Here is a 23,028-nt window from a genome sequence, read left to right as displayed (position 1 = left end):
CCAAAATATCTTCAATGAAAAACTGAATGTGCTGGGCTAATACAACTGCAAACAATATTATTGACTTCCCCACAAACTTAAGATTTTAACAAAGCTATAAACATGTGGAGCAGGATCTGCTTAATTATCCTTCCAGAGCACCGGAGATCACCGCAATTTTTTGGTGGAGTTCATGTGGGTTCATAGTGTATAGTTTTCTATGTTGTGTTTTGTATGCCTTTAGATCCTTTACTTTTTATCAAGATTCATCAGTTTATCTTTGACTTACAATGACTTATGAGTTCTAATGTTCCCCTAGTATCTTTTGTCCTTTTTTCCCAAAATCAACAGACCACAACTCAGAGAAAAAGTAAAAATAAGATCCATGAAAATGGGGTATAGCGCATATCATTTAATTCCTTAAAACTGACATTACCCAAACTTTAACAGAAGACCTTATCAACTTTAACAACTTAACTGACCTCATCACAAACTTGTTTACCCTGCTGGAAACAGCATGCCTTTGTATCGCCTGGAACACTTTGGGACAAAAAACCAACATGAAAAGTGATTTAAATAACCAAATGTGATTTCATTGCCACTTCTCTGATACATAAATTAAAGAATTGTAAATGAAATCATCATTATGTTACTGTTCATTCATGAAAAGGGATATTGGGAATTTTAGTTAAAAATTAATGTAAAATAATGATTTCATAATCTGCAATATTTTTAACACTCAATCTTCAAATACAATAACTATTAATCTACAACCCCCTCCATAGCCAAAAGATAACAATGTTTTATCAAAGGAGCATAATACAGCCATTGCAATAAGGAGAAAAAAATGTACTTTTGATAAATTGATTGGAATTAAGGAGTAAAATTACATTTAACAAATCTCTTACAAATAAGCTCTTTACTGGATTTTTCTTTCCTTCAGCAAAATCATTAGTAACACTCTTTCCCAAAAAAATTTAAGCAAAAGAACTTTCTTAAACATTAAAAAAGCTATGAAAGAGCAATATGAATTTTTAAAATTGTGCTTGAATTTTATTAGCATCTTTAAATCCACTAAAATGGTCAATTTTTATTCCTAAATCAAAAACATTAAGAGTTAAAAATTCCAATATATATTTAGCTTAAATTGGTACAGAAACACTTAAAGGGCATACTATACAGTTTTAAACCCTCACTGATATTTTGATGAAAGTTTGAATACAAGCTTTTTTTCCCTTCAGTCAATTCAAATTTGAAATGAAAAAATAAAGCTTCATGTGCTAATTTTTGGAGATAAATGGAGTATTAATTTTGCACATGACTAGAATTTCTGGTTTCTTGGACATTTCTAATCTTTGCTAACATACCAACACTTCTTGTTTTAAAAGATAATTACAAAATAATATAAAATAAAATTTGAACGTCTTCTCTTCTCAAGTTTTCTTAAAATAATTGTTTTCCAAATGTTGCCAAATTTTTTTTTTGTAAGCGATTACATTACCACCCCTGTAACTGTTTCGTATTCCCTAAAATTATTGAGATTACACACAAAAGAAGTCAATGACGGACTTAGTAATACCATAACACAGAATATTTCAGCCTCAACGAAATTCAAATGTTTTACCAACAACATGAAAAACATTGTAGACAATGATCTACCACTCTCCATGAAGTTGTACATTTTATTTATTGATTGATTGTTGTTTGCTTTACGTCCAGTGGCAAATATTTCATGCATGTTCAGGACGATACCTTTTATTTCAAGTTCCTTTTCATTTCACTACATTTAATAACAACAAAGTTCCATCTATTCCATATATTTCTTCAAATGTTCGTCAGTCATAAGTTTCAAATAACCCATAAATACCTAATTATAATTATTAAATTAGCAATAAAAAAAATCATTCAACAAAATGAAATGTTTTTAAACTGTTCCCAACAACATGAAAAACATTGTAGACAATGATCTACCACCCTCCATGAAGTTGTATGGCAGTTTAAAGTGATTTACTTTTAAATAGTAAAAATTTTAATAATTTTTCTTCTAGATTAACCAACCCATATTTCATGTATTTCTCAAGTAACTTAAAAACGGAAATAAAATGATTTAAATAGACAACTTAAAAAAAATAAAGAAAATTAGATAACTTCATTTATATAAGAAAAAAAATATCTCATTTGTTTCCTATATATATCAAATTCAGGGATGTCTTTCTTTAAAATTTGTTGGATTATTTATGGAAAGTGAAATGACCTTTACCTATTATAATATGAAAGGGGTTTTAAAAATGAATTAATTAACTTAAAATCATTTAAAGGTGACCTAAACTTTTCCTTTGCAAGGTGTTAAGAAACGGACACAAAAGTTAAATTTCCATGTAAAATGATTTTTTTTTGTTCTTTAAATATAAATATTTCATTATTCAATATTTATTGGAAATAAGAATTTGGTAGAAGGGGCTAAAATTAATTGAAAAATTGAACAAATGTATGTTTTTTGTAATTTACACCTCATCACAAGGCATTTCATCACAAAGCTCCAGAGCTGTAAATCATTCCATACACCAAATATAGTTAAACAGTATCTGATAAACTGACAAATCAGTGAAAAATTATCATTGACCAATGAACCATGAAAAAAGTCAAGGATGTATGAAACCTGCCAGACATACATGTATTCCTTCGTCATTTAATACACCAAATGTAATATACAAGAAAGAGACAAAACAACAAAAACAAAACATTGAACAATGAACCCTACAAGTTTAAAGTCACATTGGGATGAAACCTGCCAAACGGAAACTCACACCTTACAATCATTCAATATACCAAATATAGTAGCCCTATTGCTGAAATAGTATAGATCCGAGAGCTGGATCAAACCACAACAGCTAAACCTTGTCAATTTACCTTACAATCATTCAATACACCAAATATAGTAGCCCTAATCATTCAATACACCAAATATAGTAGCCCTAATCATTCAATACACCAAATATAGTAGCCCTAATCATTCAATACACCAAATATAGTAGCCCTAATCATTCAATACACCAAATATAGTAGCCCTAATCATTCAATACACCAAATATAGTAGCCCTAATCATTCAATACACCAAATATAGTAGCCCTAATCATTCAATACACCCAATATAGTAGCCCTAATCATTCAATACACCAAATATAGTAGCCCTTATCATTCAATACACCAAATATAGGAGCCCTAATCATTCAATACACCAAATATAGAAGCCCTAAAAATTAATGCTGAAATACACCAAATATAGTAGCCCTAATGCTGAAATAGTATAGATCTGAGAGATAGATCAAACCAAAACAACTAAACCTTGTCAATCATTCAATACATCAAATATAGACATGTACATATTGAAAGGAACCTATATATATATACCAAATATAGTTATCCTTACGAGGTCAAGGAAAATAGACATATGACAGATGAAAACTTCGTAACAGAAGAACCCAGGTACTTAGTTAGGCACATGCAGACAGTAAGAACTTCTTTAAATTCCAAACTTGAAGGACTATTGAACTACCATTCTGGGTAAATACTTCCAATAGCCCTTCTGGTACTAAAATAAAAACGTTTAGTACCTTCATCATTCAGATGAACACCATCACGCTTACTAAAATAACCCTCTGAACTTGTTATACCACCCCTGTGGTACCAAAACACAACACCAGGTGATGCATGCCTAACTGAATAGTGAGCATCCGACTCCCTATTCAACTTATCTTTTTCCTCATTATAAAAGTCAACATCAGTTTCCCGGACTTTAAGACGAGGAAAAATCTCGCACAGAACAACTTTTTGTACCTGGTATACGGTCTGGAGCTTTGTGATGAAATGCTTCACAGACTCCATGTACAACTGTGGATGATAATCTTTTGCTTTATCAATATCGTTGCCACCAATCTGTAGTATCACCATTTCTGGACGAAAACTATGGAGTTTGCTGTGAAGTCTCCCTGACAGATCTTCAATAAGACACTGATAACACCCCCCTGAAACCAAGACAGTGAACTACAGCCTGATCAAGGTCAAAATCAGGTCTTAAAGAAGAAATCTTAGAAACATCATTTCCCAAACGAGCAACAAAACTATGTCCAAGCACCAGAACATTATGTTTCTCTGGTACTTGAACACAAACTAAATCTAAATTACTCATAATTTGTGAAAAAATATAAAAAATTAACTAATAACTATGCTTACCCTGAATACACCTGAAAAGTGTATACGATAAGAAAGTAAAATAAAGGGCTTTGTTTAAGTAGCAATCTTAAGTGAACACCAGAAAATGACCTAATACATTTGTACAAGTATGCATGCTATATCAAATATTAGAGTATGTAAAAAACATTTCGTTTTAACTTTATGAACTATGAGTGCATAGTTTAGATAAGCAGATAAGAGACATTTAAAGTACTAGTCTTTATTGCAAAATTTAATATTTAGACTTAAGGAATGCTGACATTATTACCATATAATATAATTTTAAATTTGTAAAAAAAGAAATTAAAAAAAAATTAAAACACCAGTTTTTTTTCAAACAGGAATAAGTTTAAAGTAAATTAATGAGAAATTAAGATGCTCTGAATACACAGATACAAAAGTATAAATGGTCATTTCTGGCCTCCAATTGAAAAATAAAATAACTGAAATTAATATGATAATGTTGTACATTATTATTTCCCTTCCCTTCAACCCTTTGTCAATGTGTCCAAAAAATAGTCATGTTCATCATTTACATTAATCTTAAAACCATTACTTATAAGGGGTTTTTGGCCATAATTCAATAAACTCATTTTAAAAGCGGTTGCAAGTACTGGAGATACAGTATGCTACAGTACTAATTGAAATTCATTAGGATTTAGAATCCTCTTCGCACAAATTGGTGGACTGCTGTCTCACTGGCTATATACCACATAGGGATTTTTCTTTGTTGGTGGAATACTGTCTCACTGGTTAATATACAAAATCATCTTATTTTTATTGCTGGAGTGCTGTCTCACTGGCTATCATGGCTATATACCACATAATTGTTTTTGGGGAAATACTGCCTCACTGGTTAATATACAAAATGTTTACTTTTATTGCTGGCGTGCTGTCTCACTGGCTATCATGGCCATATACCACATAATTGTTTTTGGTGGAATACTTCCTCACTGGTTATTGTAGAAAATGTTTATTTTTATTGTTGGAGTTCTGTTTCACTGGCTATCATGGCTTTATACCAAATATTTTTTTTTTTTGTGGAATACTGTCTCTCTGGTTATTATACGAAATCTTCTTATTTTTATTGCTAGAGTGCTGTCTCACTGGTAATTATACCATAATTTTTCATTCTTGTTCAAAATTCACAGTACCACAAGTTCAGATGATGTACTTTAACTTTCCAGCAAAACTTAAATGTATATATACATGATATATGTATTATTAAAAAAACGGATCAAACTAATATACAAGTATATATTAAAGATCATCAATTTTGGAGTTGTCCTTAATCTCTGATTAGTAATTTCAAATATTGTAGTTGATAGAAATGAATCATAATGATAGATATTTGATTTCAAATTTGTACTTGGGGGATTCTGGATTCTAGTGTATTTCAATTTGTACTGTAACATATATATTGATACAATGGAATTAACAGGAACACACCATACAGCCGATACATATCATCCATATTAAAAACACAACAGATACAACCAAACCTTGCTGTGTACTTAAATGAGGGTTGGGTGGAGTAGGGAATAGGTAGATGGGGTGGATAAAGGGGATAGGTGAATGGTGGAGTAGGGGAGTTATTTGAAAAATGAATAAGAATGATAACTACACAAAAATAACTTTTCAGCAGAGGAGGAAATTAAACATATTCTACAAATTACAAAATGCAGGAGACAAATGTATGAAACTAAATACATACAGGGAGATAATTTCTTTTCAGTCAGCAATGTTTCACATGTTGGGTAAATAAAGATGATAGAACAGATGGGGCTTTGCTCATTGTTGAATGCCATTCTTACACTGATAGTTGCTTAAATCCACTGCACAAGGATAGCCGTCTCGTTGGCATTCATACCTTATCTCCTAATTTAATATGTATAAAATTGAGAATGGGAATGGGGAATATGTCAAAGAGACAACAACCCGACCATAGAACAGACAACAGCAGAAGGTCACCAATAGGTCTTCAATTACTTATCATTTACAATGTATTTTATCATAAATGGATGTTATTATTGAAATAATAATAGAAATAACCTTCAGAGCTCATTTTCCAAACTTGATACATAAGATATAAGCCTTTAATATAAATTTAAAAAATAATCTTAACAATTGTGTATCCTTGACAATGCATTTGCATAAACATACTTTTTCCAAGGAAGTCACTTCGGCGGACATTATTGAATAGGACTGATTTTTTCAACTTGACGGAAACGTTACTGATATTAAACTTTAAATTGCAAAAACACCTGATAAGAAAAGTATGCTTGATTTTTTTTTCATGGACTTTACATATATTTACTTAATTGACTCTGAATGTCAGTGATTCTCTGCAGGTTCCTCTACCAACAAAAATAGACGGCCATAACAATTCCACTGTCCAACAGTGATTAAAGTGGTGTTAAACGTCAATCAATACATTCTTTAATGGACTTTGGGGCTGCTATTTTAAATAGACCGTATTGTGCTAGGAAAATGGACTAAACTTAAAAATCCTAGTGTTATATAAAAACAGCAAGGCATGGTTGTATTGGAAGGGTCTTTAAACAAAATGAATCAATTGTAAGGTGCGAAGAAATACTCGGCAGATTTACAGATCTGGTACTAGCTCACCTGTTAAAAATCCAAAAGTATCCCAATATTGCTGAAACTCTTCTGATGGGTGAGATGGGGCAATTTGCACTTCATCCTCACCTTCATCAGAATTGGTATCAGAATCAATATCTCAACAAGCATCTAACTCAATATCAGAAAAACATTCTAATTCATCAAACAACTCTGGAAGTTCATTTTGACAACTAGCAATGTTCTTACAGTTCTGACACTTACAACCTGGACCACAATAACCACCAACACTAAGACCAGACTTCCTGCAACGCATCTATTAGTGGTACAACCACTTTTGCAAGAGCAACCCTTGGTGTACCACTTAATAGTTTTCTCCACTTTATCTATGTTTACATCAGAATCCCAAACTACAGATACAATTGTGTTTTTAATAATCAAACCAGATTTGTCTATGGGTTCTAAATGCATAGAATTATCAAGTGCTTGCTTCCAGTACTTGGCAACCCAACAACTTCTATCCCAATGAAGCTGTAAAGCATCCGAATTGGGGAGCATATTATCCTCAGATTGTATTCGCTCCCACATATGCTCACGTATGATCTTAACCAATGCTGTGTGACTTTCTAATCCGTCACCCAGTTCAATAGTGTTATATAATTCACTAATAGAAGCAGATGGCCGAAAAGCAGGTCTATGTTTAGCAAAGTATACTGATGCTACCAATCTATAAAATGAACATAGCCCTGTTCATCGTGAGTGGAAAGGTTCAAATCACCTGCAATAAACTGTGCATTCTGGTAAAAGCCATCTAAAAATGCTTTCTTACCACAACCATGGAAGAATGACACAAAATCACACCCACTGCAAATATACAACATCTGAATGCATGATTCAATATCATGTATACCTTGCAGAGAGAGGTCATGAGAAAGAAGTGAAAGCAAGCTCATCATATCTATAAAAGTCTTCTCATAGGGAGTCTCCTTAGTCTGTACAAAAACAGACTTCCTCAGAGATTTAACAATAGGGAGACCAATGAAAAAGGTGTCTGTATCAGGACTATAAATAATAACTCGACTGGCAGCTGCCTGAGACGCATGTAACCAAACCCGTGTATCACCTTCTTCGTGATTTGCAGACAGCTGTGCAAACTCTACAATGCCAACGTGAAGATAAGAGATCCCAAGTGCTTTGTCACGGTTGTCGTCGTCAAAACCACCAGCTGTAATGACAGTACACAATCCATCTATGAAAAATGACAATGCTAGTCTTAAAAGCTCATAGGACAAAAAATTCACCAAGTTTCTCTTGTTTTCACGGTTGGCTAGAAAAGACCTCCAACTGGAAGGCAGCAAAAGACCTTCATGTACCACTGAACTTAACACAGTAGAGTCAGTCGCCTGAACACTACTATCTCTTCGTGACCTCTCCACATCCTTCGGACTACAACCATGCCTGTTTGGGTGATCAAACACAACATGGATTTCTGAAGCAGAAAACTGCTTATATGACCTAACAATCCACCTGTCAAATATAAACTTAGCATAATCTCCAAAGGTCTTATGCTGAGGGGCTGGGTTGGAGTTAATCATGAACATGCCTTCCAGTATAACTGCAGTAAGTCCTGTCTCTGTGGGTAAAGCAGAAAGGAAGGCATCAGGATAGCATGTCCTAAAATGATGAAGGGACAATGACTTCTGACCTTTCAGGGGAATGCCTTCCGCATCACAAATAGCTCTAGGCAAAGCCAAAAACTGGTCCAGATGAGAAACTGGTTCTGAGGAGAGTTTTGAAAAAGCTATTTGCTTGCGTAAACAAGAGATCACAGTCTTATTATCCTTGATCTCTTTCTTCTGCTTATGAACAGTCACCTTGGGAGAAGAAAAGGTTTTAAGGTTTCGCCTTTTCCTGTGTGGCTGCTTAACTGAAATATCGGGGACCCTGATCAAGAAACACTGAATATAATTATTCATGTCCTCACTACCATAGTACCTGTACCTCAAAAGGGAATCTGCCTGGTCACTAGTAGCGGTGGTGTGTGTAAATATGTGATGAAGATTACCTACCAAATCGTCAACAAATAGTGAGGAAACCTTCAATTTTTCCACATATTGTAAAATGGTCTGCTCTTCACTATGAATGTATGACTTTGACAATTCCTTGCGTTTACCTGACTGACCACTTTCAATATCTAACTTCACCTTCAGATTATGCAATGTTTCAGCTCTGTAAGGCAGATAATATGTCATGGCAGTCAATGAAGGTAAACTGAAGGTGTTTATTGCCTTTTTAGTCTTGAGGTTGATCTCCATCTCATGAGCTTCATCAAGAGCCACTGAAAAAAAATTATCCCCAGACAAAGACACTGCAAAGCAACCAGCCTTAAAATGGTGTATGACATCGAGAGGGAATGTAAGTAGGTCAGCAAAGTGATAAGGAATCATACGCATGTAATTATGCCTGTCAAAAGCAGTGAAAAGGCAAGCCAAGTTCTTCAGCGAGGCATTTCGTAAATCCCAATTCTGTTCCCTAATGGCAACGTATAGACCAAGGTATGCCATAAAGTCTACATGAATGAAATTATCCCAAAAACGAAATGTCTCGCTTTTTTCACTTGATTGCTTACGCCATTCATCGAATTCGACTTGTACACCTTGCAACATCATAGAAAACCTATCCTTCTGTTCCAAAACAGAAGACCATACCTTGAAATCTTGAATATCACCTTCAAGATTCCCATTACAGTCTCTACTAACTGTAATGTCAGCACTTTCCAAAATGACAGAAATGATTTTCTGAAAATCATTATCAAAACAAGCAACACCTGGTGACCTGTGTGACCTCATGAAAGACTCTACCTGATATCTGAACATGGCTTCCCAAACATGTGATAAAAACCGGTGGGTCATGGGAAATCTAGTGCACTCTGTTAACACCTTCAGAGTGGCACCATGATGAAACTTGACAGCTAGTTCTTTCAGACCAGCATCATAGTATATTTTCATAAACACTGGTAGCAGGTTTTTCAGAATATGCCAATCTCCAGGGTATGGCAAAACCCAATCTAGTGCATTACCATATTCTGATTTCAGCTTAATGAGAATATCATAAGACTTACCATCACCAACTACAACTAAATAGTTGATCTTAGTTCCAACCTTGAACTTCTCATATAAAATATTGAGTGTCAACTCAACTGTAGCTTTGGAGTCAGCTGTTTCATCCAAAACTGCAATTGAGTGAAACTCAGAAACCTCTGTCTGGCTGCAGTCATATGCTAAATAAGCCTTAAGACCAGGAAGTACAATATGATTTGTTTTCAACACTGATTTAGAGAAACAGTACGCAGACAAATCTGACACATGTTTATCCCACGCAACTTTCTCCACCTCAGATATGGAAAAATCATCTAAAGATAACCGAGTAAACCTATTTACTTTAATGTTTGAAGGTTCACCAATGTTGTCTCCAGGTTCCCTTAAGGCCTTAATCAAATCAGATGGAATACTCCTAGATACTGATTTTACACCGGTTTCCGAAGCACTCTGATCGGGATCACTAGACTCAGATGGCTTTGGAACATACGTAAAATCATGCTTAACACTCGGCTTTGGTGTAACTGCTTGAATAGTCGTGCCATGAAAACCTGATTTGTTTGCTCCTGTCCCAACTATAGCATACTTTTGGTTTTTATCCAAATTGTCAAAAGATGCAACAGTGAAACTGTCTGAACTTAACAAATTAGGTTCTTTATCAAGCTGAATGCACCTACTACTAATAAAACGCTTCAATGACTCCTTCGAAACAGTTGCACCAAGTCGATTGCTAATTGCTAAAAGTTCTGTAGAAGAACCACTGTATTTGTCCAAGACATCACTTAGAAGCAAATGAAGGGGTTGACCACATTTAGAACTTTGAGCATTAAAAATGCAGCTAGCAATAAAAAGCCTAGGAAATAATCTCAAACATGAATCATCTATACCTAAATAGCTGTTTTCCCATGAATTAAACACATCTCTGCGCAATTCTTTCTCCTCAATTTCATTTGCAGTAAGTCTATAAATGAAATTCCAAAGAACAGGGTCAAGCTTCCGTATCTCATCATGCACATCAAAGCATCTAATATCAGGTAGTTCAGAAGAATTAACACTTGAAGAAACATATGACTTAATACACTCTCTGGTGATTTTTAATGTTTCATCAAGACATTCAATCTTCTTCATTGCCTGCAAACTTTCTGACAAGTCATCAAGTTTAATCTGCAAGGCCTTATTCACAGCTTGAAGTTCATCAATACTCTTTTTATGACCATGAAGCTGTGAATGTGCACAGCGCATGAAATCTGTACCTACTCTATATACCATCCTACCTGTCTTCAAACCCTCTGGCACCCAATAGTGAAGTGCAGAACCTAAGCATGACTTAAGCATTTTAAAAATCCACCTAATATCATGCTTAGTTCTATTTTCACTCTCAACATTTAATGAAATGTTTAAAGTGTTGCACAATTTTGAGACATGTCCACAATATTCTGAGTATAAAGACTGCAGTAAAAGTGGTTTATATGTCAAAAATTTGTTTACAACTTCTGCCAGAATCATCCTGAAACAAAATAAATCAATGTTTGTGACGTCAACTGATTTAATATCAATCTCATCAAACTCCTGTAAACAATCAACTAAAAATCCATCAGACTGTGCATGAATTAATGTGAAATTAGTAGATTTTGAAAACACGTTGTATGATCTATAGCAACTCAAACATACTATCATGCTTTCAGATTCTATTTCTTTTTCAACATTTAATTCTTCTGTAATGTACAGGTTGAAATGGTCATGTTTATCTGGAGATATAGTAACAAACCTTTTTGAATATTTTAAAGATTTGTCACATATACAACAGTTTATATCATGAACACATTTCTGATACTCTCTGTAATGATCCTCACATAATGTAACCTTAACATCACTGGAATCAGGAAGGGGCTGCTGAGACGAGTCCCAAGTCTTAAAGCAATTCTTAAACTTGTGGGGCTCAACTGAAGCAACCCTACATGATATATCACAATGTAAAGATGAAAGGAAACATGAACCTGAAATAGAGACACATGAATCTGGTGCAACACTTGCACAATCACTGAAAGTGGAACATGAACCTGAAATAGATCCAGAAAAATCTGGTGCATTACTTGCACTATCACAGAATTCTAGACTTCTGCGTTTAGTAGGGGGTGTAACATCATCGCTCAAGAGACGACTGTCCCTTGTTAACTTTGCATCACATTTCCTGCAAATGCAATCTTCATCTTCTATAGAATGATGTTCCTTTACATATTCATAATATGCAGGTAATCTATCCTTTTTCTGACACATATGAACATAACGCTTTGTCTGATCATGTGTGCCACAAATTTTACAGGGACCTGGCTCCCTTCCACTATGTACCAAGCTACAATTAGTGTTTTGTGGCATTGTCCAACTATTAACAATCAATCAATCAATCAATCAATCAATCAATCTAATGCCCGTTACAATTAAAGAATTAAGTAATGCTAAGTGTACAGGGACAACAACGTATGAAAATACATGTACATGTTGAATAAAAAAGGAGGGCCGCGTGTATTGGAACTGATAAACAAGGACCTAAATCGGTTGAATTTACACAGATTTGTGTTTACATTAACAACAAAACACGTCTGGATACTTCGTAGATGTTATAAGTATGTGTGTGTTGTTACAAGAGCTTAATATATGGAGATATTACAAAACAATTGTGTTTTTTTTCTGGAGAAAATTGCTAATACAACCTTCCGTGAGAAGTCCTCTTCGAAAACAACTTGGTTATGTAACGAAGGCTGGTAACGTGTAGCCACTTTATAAAGGTAAATTTAATTGGATGATCTTCAAAAAACAATAAAAAAATTGCTCATAAATGATTGGATATGAAATTGTGTCAGCTATTACTTTGACGAAAAAATGTAAACATTGAAATCCGCCATTTTAACATACGGAACAAACTCCTTTTCAAAGTGGAATTAAAGATCATTGCGCATATTGCCAGCATATCATACCTAGTTAATCATGTAAATGTATATATTTAAATATGTTTTCTATACTTACTTTTGTATGTTTAAGTTAATTTAAAGTTTTAATTCCCTAAAGAACGGAGCATCGTGCTCAAAGACGACGAAGAAAAAATTATAGGTGGCGCTGTTTTGGGGCGTAAACATTTAACATACGGGTACTTTTTTTGTCGACAAATTGACCTCTATCTGTCAGATTCAGGCGTTTGCCGTTCAACTGATTCCGATGTCATTTCAAATTATATTGGTCCGAGTAATAAACGAGACAAACACTTATTTAGTTATCTATGGTACGACATTCTCCTATTTATTATAACAAAATATTCCCAGATTAACAATAAATTGACGAAAAGTCGACCTACCCTATCTATATTTTTGATATTTTATACAAGAAAAGCTCAACAGGAAGTGCCAGTAAACTTTTTTCTCGCTTAACCATTTGGTTGAGATTAGATGGTTTACCAGGCATGTCATAGTTATATGTTAAAATCTGTTCAGATGGATATTATTTAAACACTTTCACCAAAATTTAAATATAGCAGTCAAAACATACAAGTATGGAGTCAAATATACTTAATAAAAGCAAAATTCTATCATTGCTCTTCTGTTAAAAAAAATGGAAGTTTGAAAGTTACTTTAAAAATTGACTCACATGAAGTAAATAAGAAAACTTTTATGAATAATCTAAATTAATATTTTGAGTAGAAGCTTTAAATTTTAAGAAAAAGATTTTTAAGAATAAAAAAGATATTCATTTGTATCTATATATATATATATCTTTACCAAAAAAAAAAAAAAAAACTTCCCCCATAAAAAATAAGAAATGCAACCAAGTAATCAGCATCTAATGATTTTTAAACGTAACAATGACGTTTGAAATTTGAAACTTAAACAAAGCTTGTACAAATGTTTTCACTATTAATTATTGTATGCATAACATTTTTAATCTAGCGTGTTGTCATTTTTATGATTTTATCCTATAATATAGCTCTTACATGTCTTGGGACAAAAGTAATTGTAATGTAATTAATTACATTGGCAATTTAATTATAATGTAATTAATTTCATTGGCAATTTAATTATTATGTAATTAATTACATTTGAAAATCAATTTAATTGTAATGTAATCAATTACTTTGGTATGTAATTGACCCCAGGTTTGATAGTTACGGTTTTTTTTAAACAAAAATAATACAATAAGTTAATAAGATTCACAGTTAATTAATCTAATGAATCAATACTTCAAAATGTCATCGAATTAAAACCAGTTAAAATGGTTGTCCGTGTTATTAAAATGCTAGAAAAAAGCAGTTGTTAGGCTCTTCTGAAGACTGAAAAGAAAAAACAAACAAAAGGTACATTATAAGTTGATATTTTAGGTTTTAGCTAGTTGATAAGTAAAAATAGCATACAGCCAGTAATATTATTATTTAATTTTCAATATATTCAGATTTAATATTTAATATATTCACACCATCAAATACATTTTTGTATAACGAGGAGACAAACAACGTTGCATCGTGACATCATTTGTTCACCCTCATTCTACGTAAGGTTGCTAGCACGAACTTCCATTCAGTATTGGTGTTAATGGCAAATCTTTTGGCTAGTCTCATTAACATCTTCTTTTAGTTTAGAGATTTTCAAAAAGTGGACATTCACTCGTTTTAAAACCAATAAGTAATTCATCAAAATTAACAGAAGGGTGTTTTGGCTCTTCTGATTAAGCCCTTGTGGATTGAATGCTTTAATGCATTTTACTTTTTAATTATTTTATTCAAGAAGGTTTTCTGGTTAAGATTTATGGGAAAAAAATTGCTGAAAAAAAAAAACAAAAACAAACCCACAGGTTTGATTGAAACTAAATTTTGAAAGTATTTGACGTTTAAGATCAATATGTATTGCATATATATTAGAAAAATGGGGACCTTGACAAGTTTGATTACCTTGCAAAATATTTTAAGTATTTTAAAAAAGCGAATTTATTTGATTGTAATTTCATTCAACTACAAGGAGTAGTATATGACATTTGGAACTTCTTTTTTAATGCATGTGTATACCTGTTTCATGTGTTCTTCCAATTGTTCCTCTTTCTATGAACCCACCAACCCACCTCCTCCTCCTCCACCACCACAACAATTTTGTTGATGTTTCAAAAAGTCAATTTCTGCTATATAAAGATAAAACAAAAGCTATAGACAAATTGATACACACATAGAATATTGACTTCTTTACATACACCATTTTGTCAAGTGGAACTGATGACCGGACTTTTTCCCGAAAACTATCCTTTACAAACACCCTTTCACGGGACTTTCGATATGAAACTATTGTCCGTGTTATTATAACTGTTTCTGTCCAGATTAGGAAAATAGATGGAGCGTTGCATGTCAAACTCCGTACAGTGATCGTTTCCGTTCCGGGACTCTTTTCCTTTACTCCATCAATCACAAACTCCCAGGCAGTTCCAGCTCCGATCGTCATATTACTCTACACTAATGATGGAGTAAAGGAAAACAGTTTTTAAACTGGGCCCAATATCCAAAATCTAAATACACAGTTAGATTCAGCAATTTAAAGAACACTAATTATTCAAGACTGACTTAAACCCCATTGAAATTGGTCAAGAAATACGCAATTTATACAAAGTATTAGAAAAGTATTGTTTTTGTTCCCTTATTCCATACAAATGTAGATAGGACAATAACCCCTAAAATCAATCTACACCTTCCTTATTTGGTATGGAACCTTGTGGTACAATTTCTTAGAGATCCATAGACTTATACTCAAATAAATGTCTGGATACCAGAATATCCTTGTTTTTTGGCCCTTAATTCCTAAACAGTTAGAACAATAACCCCCCAAAATCAATCTCAACCTACCTTTTGTGGTATGGAACCTTGTGGTACCATTTCATACAGATCTGTTTACTTATACTCAAGTTATTGTCTGGAAACCAAATGTCTTCGGATGACGACATCGTCATACCATTATACAGCCACACATTTCTTGCAGTTGTATAAAAAAATGATAAAAGCGGTACGACATTTTAATCTAAATTTATGTTGTTTCTGAGATAACCCGAGTAATTCAGTCGTTATATTCCACTGCTCTACGATGGCTACATTAACGCCTGAAGGCCTAGTCAATGAAAAATCGTCAAAAAATCATTCGGAATTAGCTCGGGATTTACCTATCTCGATAATATTTAGCTATTAGCTGATTGGCTCTCTCTCACAGAGAGCACCAATCAAAATCCTGTATTCGTGACGCGTTTTTATCGTATAAAGAGTTCAGGCCCTCGCGAGTGGGAGAGTCGATCACGGGGAGGGACTGAATTATTCGTGTTACTTCTGAGAGAAAAAAATCTGTCCTCCCCCTTTTAACAGATGAATGGTTGGTGACTTAGATCCAATAATTATGAAGCCTATTCTTGTTTTGAAGCAGTCTAAGTAGACACCTATGAAATAGTTCTTTCAAATTCTAAACCTTGCTGCATTATGTTTTTATTATTTTTTTTTTATTTATGCTTATAAAAAAATGATCTTGACCCCTTCTCTTTTACATATAATCTTTACTTTTACTGCACATTAACCAATATCAATTATTTAATATACATGATCGGGGACTGGGTTTTAAGCTAACAGATACCTTGGTAGCTGTCACTCACAAATTATGTCCTGATACTCTTGGCATTGACAATAATTGTTATTGTAGTTATGTGTATTAAACCAGTGATGAATGCATGTACTGTAAATCAATTACTACTAGTTCAAGTTGAAAAGGACCCTGGTCCAACGGCCCTATTGTCACTGCTGGAATATTGTCTCACTGGCAACTAACACATCGCATGATTTTTATTCAGTAAGCAAACAAAAACTGGAAGTTTCTTTTGAGGTGCTGACCAAGTGTTGTTACTTTGTAGCTGATTTGTCATCAAAGATGGCTGCCGGCAGGGGGAGTAAGTTTAACATAGGACCCTATGGGAAAAACATACAAATGTTTTCTCCTAGAGAACCACTGAATAGAATGAAACCAAACATGGCATGAATGTTCCTAATGAGGTGCTGACCAAGTGTTGTTACTTTGTAGCCGAACCATCATCCAAGATGGCCGCCAGCAGAAGACTTAGTTTAACATAAGATCCTATGGGAAATACATACAAATGCTTCTTCTAGAGGAGCACTGAATGGAATGAAACCAAACATGGCATAAATTTTCCTTATGAGGTGCTGATGAAGACCTTAATACATGTATCTTTATAGATTGAGATACACTGTAAACTGCAAAAATATAATAAAAAGATGATCTACACATAAGTCAACATGAGCAAAATTGTGAATTGACATCTTGTTGGAGTTATTGTCCTTATAAAGTCATTTTCTACAATTTCAATGAATTTATTGGTAATTTCTGTAAACTTTACTAAAGTCTTCTGCTTTTGTTTAAATTACGGGGTCAATATAATTTTGCCTCAATCATTATTAGGGTATCTGTTATAATTTTAATCTATTGTTACATGATTTCCAAAACTAAAATAGAATCAGGTGAGCGACACAGGCTCTTGAGAACCTCTAGTTATTTTAGCAATACCTTATCAGTATAATCATAGATGAATATAGATGGGTTTATACATTGTACATCTTTGGTATAACAAAGAATAAAAAGTAGGCCATTGATGTCCAGCATGACATTCATATTTATATAAACAAACATTATACATGGTATACAATGATTTCAAAACACAATTCTACATTGACATACAATTGAGTATATGATAACAAAAATAATGTGGTTTAGTTTTTTTTTTGGGTGCTTACTAAGAGTTTTGCTTCAGGGCAGGACAAAATATAAAATGTAACTGGGACTTATATACATGAATATTTAGATATTGGTTCAATCTCTTTTCTATTATCCGGAACTGGTATGTTAAAATAGAAACTTATAAAAAGTCCATTAAGAGTATATAAATGAGGTTCTTAATGTGGTTAACAGAATAAAGAATAATGGACAAAAGACATAAAGATTATAGGGGAACATTTTTTTATTATCATATGACCTTAAATTAAATGGATAATAATTGGTAAAAAAAATATTCTTGAAAAAAAAATAGAAATACAGAAATGAAAATGCTCCCATCCAGACCATTGTAAAATGATGTATAATAAAAGCAAAATGCATAACAACTTTAGCATGTTTAGTACATGTGTGTTGTATTTGTTTTCACAATGAAGTATATAATCTATTTACAAGGATTTGTATAGTAAGATACTATACAAATCCTTGATATTTACTTTTCAAGTTATAATAATGATTGTTTTGTTTGTTTAATCCATAAAATTATACTTGAAGTGAGTTTTGAGAAGTTCAGAGATAGGTATGTAAATGGAGTCTTAATAATATTGGTTGGAAACCCTTACTCAAGTTGGATAAAATAACTTGCTTGTGGCCTTGTGTCAATTTGAAATTATTTGGACCCTTAAAAAAAATCCAAAATTTATCCCTAGATTCCAATTTTGTCTGTTATAATTAAAATATCTTTAATTCCATATGGAGCTGCTTCTCGGGAAAACAACATTTTTTTCTACATATATATATCTGATATTATTCGTTCGTTGAAGAACCCCTTTTGACGTCGAGGTTGAGGTAAATCGTGAAGACTGTGAGTGGTCTGCAAACGAGTTTTATTTGCTGATGATTTGGGGTGTCATTACAATAAAGGGAATAATTGTTATCAACAGCTAAAACCCTAAATATTCTTTCAATTGCACATACGCGCAGACGTCAAACTGATATGATATTATGTTTCTCCAGTGACGAAGATTTTTTTGTAAAGTCGATTGAGTTTAAGCCAGAATTGGGATATACAGAAATTTCGAAAACTTTTCATTTTGTGATATTATTTGGATTAGGTGCTTTTTACTAACCATAATTGTTTTTGTCCATATATACTGGTAAAGCTGGTAAAAATTATCCTCATTCATCAATGACAATGTTCAGCCATATTTGCTTCAGTAGCAACGAAAGGTCAATCCGGGTCAAACAGCTTGAATATCGGGTTACGAAAAAAGCCGAAGGCAGTGATTAGTGTAGAGTAGTATGCGGATCGGAGCTGGAACTGCCGGGGAGTTTGGTTGCATGTATGGTTACAATGGCATTAATTAATGTATATGTTCGTAAATATTCTTTTGAAATTGCCTCACTGTCCTGATTTCTAATTACATAGTCGATTTTGTTGGTATCTTTTCCGGAACTTTTCTGGTTAGTATCGTATATGATGATTTTTCTTACTCTTAAATCTTGTTCTAGGGAACAAATTGATATAATAATAACTGCATCTATGATTTTAAAAGGTTCATCTAAGTCATTAATTAAAGCAGGTAAATTTGTATTTTGCACAGTGTTAAGAAACAAATGAGTTAACCTTATCATATATCATGTATATGTCACAAAAGATAAAGTGTTTTACCTTTTTATGTCCTTGAGATGACTTTAAGGATATTTGCAGTGCTTTTTTTCTGACTTTCATTTTGTTATTTTCTAAAGTAAAGGGCGTTTATTTTCGACTTATGAGTTTAATTGTCCCTTTGGTATCTTTCGCCTCTCTTTTATGCTATTCTGTACTGTTCTCAAGGTTGATGAATTTTATTCAAACTTAGATATTTATATATTAGAATGTAGAGAAGTTTTTTTTTCCACATCATAGGATGGAGGTTTCAGTGGCTGCAAGTTTTGAACGCTTTTGGCTTGAATTCTTTTTGTTCACCAAGTTGTGATGATTTAATCGGCAGAAATACTTATATTTTTTTAACTTATATCATTTAGTAAAAACAATTCTGAATGTGTTTTCTTTTTTTGTGCCTTTGTCAATCCACTGATAATAAAAAGTTTGATTACTCTCAACATTTATACTTTTATCACATGTACTTACTATTTCAAAAACTTTGTTGGTAAGTTGCCTATTTTCATTACAATATTGATCTGTTTATAGAAATTATTATCAGCTAGATCTTAGATAATCTTTTGAAAATTAGTAAGAATGCTTTTTTTACCTTAACATAACTATGCAGAGACTGAAAATCAGAAACTCAGTTTTACCTACCATAAGATATAAACTAGTAGACTGAATAATTAACATGTCTTAAAGATCTAATAAGGCAGCAAACGATGGTGTCTGACGACACAAAATTGTTTGGCGTAAATAAGTATAATATCGACATCTTACGTAAAAAAAATCAAACTTTTTTCTATCAGTGGATTGATAAATGCACAAAAAAGAAAACACATTCAGAGTTTTTTTATTAAACAATATAAGTTGAGAAAAAACATCAGTACTACTGCCGATTAAATCATCACAACTAGGTGAATAAAAAGCATTCAAGCGTGCAAAGCTTGAAGCCACTCAAAACCTTCATCCTTTGATGTGGAAGAAAAAACTTCTCTACATTCTAATATATAAATATCTAATTTTGAATAAAATTCATCAACCTTGAGAACAGTACAGAATAGCATAAAAGAGAGGCAAAAGATACCAAAGGGACAATTATACTCATAGGTCGAAAATAAACTGACAACGCCATGGCCAAAAATAAAAAAGGGACCAAAAGACAAACAACAGTTTACAAAACACAACATAGAAAACTAAAAACTGAGCAACACGAACCCCACCTAAAACCAGGGTGATAACATAAAGTTGTGTTATTACCAAAATTAGATTTTTCTTTTATTAAGAACATGTAAAAAGATGGCACATTGGATGTTTATGAGACAAAATCGTAAAGAAAGTTTAGAAAATAACCAAATGAAAGTCAGAAAAAAAGCACTGCATAATATCCTTTAAGTCATCCCAAGGACATAAAGATAAAACACATTATTCTCTTTTGTAACATATATTTGTAGTTACATATTTGTGCATTTTTCTTTTCCTGAACACGACGTTTAACTATGCATGCATATTTAATGTAACTAGGTTAACTCATTTGTTTCAAATTTAACTGCTTTGATTAATGACTTAGATGAACTTATAAAAGCATAGATGGAATTATTATTATATCAAATTGTTTGCTAGAACAAGATTTAAAGGTAAGAAAAATCATTATATACGATGCTAAACCAGAAAAGTTCCGGAAAAGATACTAACAAAATCGACTATGTAATTAGAAATCAGGACAGTGAGGCAATTTCAAAAGAATATTTACGAACATATACATTAATTAAAGCCACGCTCTATTTATTTTCTTAATCTAGACAGAAACCGTTACAGTAACACGGACAATATTTTCATATCGAAAGTCCCGTGACAAGGTGTTGTAATAGATAATTTTTTGGGAAAAAGTCTGGGCATCAGTTCCACTTAGCAAAATGGTGTATGTAATATTATATGTGTGTATCAATTTTTCTATAGCTTTATTTTATCTTTATATAGCAGAGATTTACATTTTTGAAACATCATTTTCCATCTAAATATTAATAGCCAGACAATAAACGTTTCGGTTTACATGTTCTGTAAGATAACTTAGAAAATGAAAATGTGTGGTTTCATCTGTAAAACAACCTTTGAATTTTATAACCATGGTGTAATTTAGAGAAACTTAAGCTATTGTACTTCTTTTATAAAATGTTAACATGGTAAATGGCTATAGAGTGTTGACTAGTAAGGTATTTGAACAGTTGAACAAATAGCAACAATCAAAGTCAACAAATCTTTTTAGATGACGGTTAGTCCACAGATGAACTATAATAGTTACAACAGCAGTTGGAGTTAGATATTTTATGAGTAAATTATCTTAATTTATTAATATTTATTATAAGTGGTACATTTTTATGTATATTAACAGGTTTCAAAATGAAGAAATTGATCTTTCTGTTTCTCCTTTTGACCGCCATACTACAAATGACATCTGCAGCCCCTAGATGGTGTGGTAAATTTTGTGATAGTGAGGAGAATGGCGGCGATGGTGGTGGAGGTGGTGATGGAGGAGGAGGTTTTCCTTATTTTTTTATTGGTCATGGAGGAGGAAGAAAAAGAAAATGAAACAGGTTTACACATGCATTACGAAAGAAGTTCCAAATGTCATATTCTACTCCTTGAATGAAATTACAATCAAATAAATTCGTTTTCTCAAAAATACTGAAAATATTTTGCAAGGTAATCACACTTGTCAAGGCACACGCGTTTCTTTCTGATACATTAGCAATACATATTGATCTTAAACGTGCAATACTTTCAAAATTTAGTTTTAACCAAACCTGTGTTTTTTGTTTTTTGTTAATTTTGATGAATTGCATCTTGCTTTTAAAACGAGTGAATGTCCACTTTTTGAAAATCTCACTAAAAGAAGATGTAACTGAGACTGGTCAAAGGATGTGCCATTAACACCAATACTGAATGCAAGTTCGTGCTAGCAACCTTACGTAGAATGAGGGGCGAACAAATGATGTCACGATGCAACGGTGTTTTTCGCCTATGTTATACAAAAAAGAAGTTGATGGTGTGAATATATTAAATATTAAATCATAATATTATTGGCTTTGTGCTCTCTTATTGCTTCTTCTAGTTTTCTTGTACATTTGTTGAATTAATCAACTAGCTAAAACCTAAAATATCAACTTATAATATACTTTTTGTTTTGTTTTCAGTCATCAGAAGAGTCTAACAACTGCCTTTTTCTAGAGCTCTACTGGTTTTAATTCGATGACATTTTGAAGTATTAAATCATTAATTAACTGTGAATCTTATTAACTTATTGTATTATTTTTGTTAAAAAAAACCGTAACTATAAAGGTGACCGAAATGAGAAATGGGATAAAGCTTATCAGACAGCCATCGAAAGAAACAAATAAACATAAGACAGCTAGAGGACAACATATGATCTTCAACAGATGCCTATACAAATTCAAACATTAATAAATAAAAAAATATCAAAGATTTTCCATCAATAGCAGAATCTCCGAATAAAAACATTACATTTGGACAACCACTGAAGGAATTACAAGCTCATGAATATGTGGTGGGTTATAACTAAGTTTTTTTAAGATATAAACCCTTCCAGTCTCGATCAGTGGATTAACAAATTGAACATAAATGAATAAACGCACATAACCTTAAATAATGGTATATTATACAACAAACAAACAATTACAAATAAAA

General features: G+C 32.7%; 1 long non-coding RNA gene across 3 annotated transcripts in view; it reads left to right on the top strand.

The window, feature by feature from the left end:
- The window catches only part of LOC127718156 (uncharacterized), a 36,512-nt gene extending 13,907 nt beyond the window's left edge, over positions 1 to 22,605 (top strand). For 2 of the 3 annotated variants that reach the window (XR_007989590.1, XR_007989591.1), the window contains exons 2-3: positions 21,716 to 21,917; positions 22,518 to 22,605. This is a non-coding gene — a long non-coding RNA (uncharacterized LOC127718156). Of the gene's footprint in view, positions 1 to 20,873; positions 20,961 to 21,715; positions 21,918 to 22,517 lie in introns of those variants that run through there. The other variant, XR_007989589.1, reaches the window with a different exon arrangement.
- The last annotated feature ends 423 nt before the right edge of the window (positions 22,606 to 23,028 follow it).

This window comes from Mytilus californianus, unplaced genomic scaffold (assembly GCF_021869535.1).
Source record: "Mytilus californianus isolate M0D057914Y unplaced genomic scaffold, xbMytCali1.0.p SCAF_10, whole genome shotgun sequence".
Classification (NCBI taxonomy): domain Eukaryota; kingdom Metazoa; phylum Mollusca; class Bivalvia; order Mytilida; family Mytilidae; genus Mytilus; species Mytilus californianus.
The sequence above is the reverse complement of the archived record's forward strand: the minus strand, read 5'-3'. Positions and strand labels throughout refer to the sequence as shown.